Source organism: Brassica oleracea, chromosome C2, assembly GCF_000695525.1.
Source record: "Brassica oleracea var. oleracea cultivar TO1000 chromosome C2, BOL, whole genome shotgun sequence".
Taxonomy (NCBI): domain Eukaryota; kingdom Viridiplantae; phylum Streptophyta; class Magnoliopsida; order Brassicales; family Brassicaceae; genus Brassica; species Brassica oleracea.
The window spans coordinates 38,136,138-38,140,500 of NC_027749.1; the positions used below are offsets into that span (position 1 = coordinate 38,136,138).

Here is a 4,363-nt window from a genome sequence, read left to right on the forward strand (position 1 = left end):
TTATAGAAAGATGAAGCCTAGAGCTTCCTAGCAATATGAGCCTAATTGTTGTCTAATGGGCCTTGAGGTTGATGTAAAATCCACCCCCAACAATTACCATTCGTTTCCCGTACAAATGGTTTAGGTGGTTTAGACATTCTGGGCGTAGTTGGATGAACCGGTAGAGCGCTCCCAAGTCGCTGGTGAAATCCACAGGACATCAGTCATAGATAAACTCTGAGATGCAGTTTCTAGCCCATCCTGATAATACATAGAGAGATGAAAAAAGCCAAAGAGCATTACTACACATTAACTAAGACTCATCGTTGACAAGAATGACATATGATGAAGTAACAAATACCTTATTTAATCCTGTTTGGCAAATCCCTTCAAGTATATGCATAAAGCTATGTATATACAAATGGATCTGAGTTTTTTTCTTCTCTAAAGACATCATCATCATATACTCAGGTGGAGTAAAGATGTATATTCATGTGAGCGATTATTGGACTAAAGATGGTATACATATTTGAGAATATCTTACTAAATTTACATATAGTTCAAATTCAGTAAGGTATTCATAAATGTATTTAGGAAGAATTAATTATAGGAAAAAATCAAATGAATTTGTTAGTTTTTCTCTCACAAAAAACTCTCCCAGGTCCACGTTTTGAGCAAGGTCTTTAGCCTCCGGTCCCTAGTCTCCAACCCTGCCACCTTTCCCCAACTTTTCCCTCTCCTAGGAAAAAGGCGGTACACCTTTTAGAATCTTTTTCAAATTATTGCTACTTTGGGTTATATCCATCAGACTTTTGGAGGAGCTGAGACAATACTCACCGGGTTCTTTCCCCCGACCCGGGTCGGAGGGACCGCCGGACGTGATCTAACACCGCAATGGCCTCTCCTCCTCCCTTAAAACCCCTCTTACAACTCATTGTACTGGAAGCTAAAGATACCTCAAGCTGCTCGATTTCTCAGATCCAACATCTTGATACATTTACCGCTGCATAGCTACCTTTTTCTCAAAACTCTCTCATTAACGTGAGAAGAACGTTTGCACCTGCTGTCACCTGAAAGCCATACTCTGTAAATCCTACTTGGTAAAGAAGCTTCACCACTTACTCCCCCCTCCGCTAGAAGGATGAGCAGAAGGCTCTCATATGCAGAGAAAGGAAAAGCACCGGTGACGGGAGGCGACCCTCCACGTACTGCAAGAGTCAAAGTCCCCTCTGTTGATAGCTCTGAACTTATCAAGAAACACTCACTCACACTTGTTGGAAGTCTCACAAACCCTAAATACCAAAGGATGTGGTCTCTTATCCCCTTCCTGGCAGACCTCTGGAAACTAGAATCCAGACCAATCGGAGCAGATCTAGGGCAAGACTGCTTTCAGTTCCAGTTTGCTTCTGAAAGAGACATCTTAAGGGTTTTGGAGAACCGACCTTACCATTTCGCTCACTGGATGGTAATCATCCAAAGATGGGAGCCCTCAATCTCTCCTACGTTCCCAAGCCAGATCCCTTTTTGGATCCATGTCCAAGGAATCCCCCTCCACCTTTGGTCTGATATTGCTCTCGCCGGGATAGCAAGAGATATTGGAATCTTGGACAAAGTCGAAATCACCTCAACCACTGCAAAAATAAAAGTTGAGATAAATGGTCTCCAACCTCTGATAAAAAAGTCCACACTTGAGTACGACAATGGGGACGAAGTTGTTGCTACATTAGTGTACGAAAAACTTGAGAAGCACTGTGGAGCCTGCTTCAGCCTGTGCCATGAGACAGACCTCTGTCCAGAAAACCGCAGAAACCAAGAGAATAACTCCCAAGCACCGCATAGAAACAAACTTGAGAAAGGGGGAAATACGAGGAACCTACAAATCCAAAGAGACTCCAGACAGCACAGCGCATCCAACCGTTCAGCTCAGTACCACCCTACTACCCAGCGCTACCCCCTCACAAACCGTGAACTGCCCAGAAGATCCCCTTCCGATCTTTACCCTCCCAACAGAGAAGGAAACTATCATAGAGACGATCAAAGGCGTGGGGCCTCACATCTCTACAAATTTCCTCCCCCGCCGGAGAGAACCGTGGCCAGCCGATACACAAATAGTTACCATCACAGAGAAGCTAATTCTCAACACTCTGCTGATCATACACACTCATACCACTCGAGAGAGTACAGACGCCACCCGGTAACATCTGATGTCTCTCACTCTGCAAACTCGGGATTTAAAGGCCTAGCAAGATCAATATGGGTGGAAAAATCTCCACAGCAAAGAGAACCCCTTCCACATAACGCAGAACCTCTTGAAAGATCCTCCTCGTCAAAATCTGGAGCTGAGCTGCATGAGCAGAACACCCATCCAGTAAGTGAGCTCCCTACCGAAGCTATAGATGTGGCGCTGGTTGAGCTCATAGACGTCATGATACAATATACTAGCTGCCCTGATCCTACTGAGAGTGCAGCTAGAAGGGAAAGAATGAGACAGGCTGAAGAACAAGGTGATTTTGAGGAAACAGCTGCAAGGATGGTTAGGGCCTCTTTGGACAACCAAATTCTTGTTCCACAGTCTCCCAACAACCCCCAAATCTCAACTCATGAAAGGATCTCTGCTCTCCAAAGACTGGGAACATCAAGGTTGCTCATGTTGCAACATCTTTCAATTTGGGGAAATCTGGTCGGTTTCTATGTCATAAACTTTCTCTTCAGCGCCATACCATCATCGGGAATGTACACCATCATGTTTCGCCTCTGTTCTCAACCTTCTTACTGGATAACAATGTTTGTGAGTATCAGAAGAGCCATCTCTCGTCATCTGTCTGTAACAAACATCGATTAAGGAACAATTTTCTTTTTCGTGTTTTCTTCTCTTGTGCAGCTCATAATTGGAGCAGGGATGGGTCCTATTTTCGCATTGAAGTACTACCGTTATACATACAGACCCAGCAAGATCAATATACTCCAACAAGCTGAACGTACGGGAGGACCAATAGTGACTATAGGAAACATAGAAACGCAACCAAGGACCATGGAGAAGGAGGTGTCTCCATTACCCATCACTCAGCCCAAGAATCGAAGCCCGGTCTACGAGCCTCTGTTATCAGAATCTCCAAACGCAACACGACGCTCATTTGGACCTGGAACTCCGTTGGAGTTTTTCCAGTCACAGTCAAGACTATCATCATCATCTGGTTATTCCAGAAACTGCAAAGATAACTGATTAAACGAATCATCTTTCTTTACCACAAAGTTTTACATTTCAATGGCATTTGTGACTCTAAACTCCACTGGAAATGCAGATAAAAGCAGAAAAGGAAGATTGAAGGATGGAAAAACAATAGAATAGGTGTATATACTTTACTGAACACATTCTCTTGTTCTGCAAAATGGATCTTATTTACTTATTAGTGCAAGGATCTGTTTTGAAGAAAACAAATGCGTCTCTGTAGCCTACAGTCTTTTGATCTACGTATAAACCTCTTCCCATGTTTCCTCTTAGACCGCCCGGTGGTTTCCGACAACTTTATATCCCAATCCTCGACGTTCTTGGGGATTTAACCATCAAACAAGATTTGGCCAAGACTCCAGTAGGCTTTAACAGTGTCATTGGTTTGACTAGTGGACAAATGAATCAAATCTTTGTTTATGTTCATCTTGTCGTTGCCCACGTAGTAACCAACTGTGCTACTAGGTACGAAGAAATGTGTTAGAGCACGACCTATCGAAACACACTGTATATTGATGTAACACGAACCTCTTACTCATACAAGTACAAGCAAGCCCAAACCCTAAGGTTTACACCTCAAGATCCCAAGAACTCTTTCCCAAAAGCCAACCCTCTAACAAACTCTTAGACTCCATATATATAGTCGAAACTATACAGCCCAAGACTCAACAAACTTTCCCGCCTAAAGTTGTTGCTCCCCTCCACGTCATGGTTCAGCTCAACCTTGGCACGTATCAAAATGTTCTGTTGTGACAAGTGGAGTTCCGTTGAAGCTCCTGTTATGACCAGAGGTTGATTTTCCAAAAGCTTTGAGTTGGCTCTGATAAAAGGACGCTGTTTTTTAATGTCTTTTGCAAATAAACGGACGCTGTTTTTGCAAGAACTCTGAATCTCTGATACAGCAGCTTTATAGTCGACTTGATTATGCCAATAATGACCTGAAAACAAATGACATTATGCATATATGTATGTTTACTCCGATCATAAAGAATTTAATTTGGAGACAGTGAACACCACAAAGTTTTTGTATATACTATATACTAACTAACAAAAATGAGGATAATTATTCCATTTAACGAGTTTACATTTCCTCCTAGTTCTTGGAGAGGTGTGGAGAAATTGTGTATAAGGAGCGAGGTCATCGTTTTCAAAGCA

The 4,363-nt window shown here is 42.8% G+C and overlaps 1 pseudogene; it reads right to left on the reverse strand.

Moving 5' to 3' along the window:
* Positions 1-3,219: 3,219 nt before the first annotated feature.
* LOC106324161 lies at positions 3,220-4,360 on the reverse strand (annotated as a pseudogene).
* Positions 4,361-4,363: the final 3 nt, after the last annotated feature.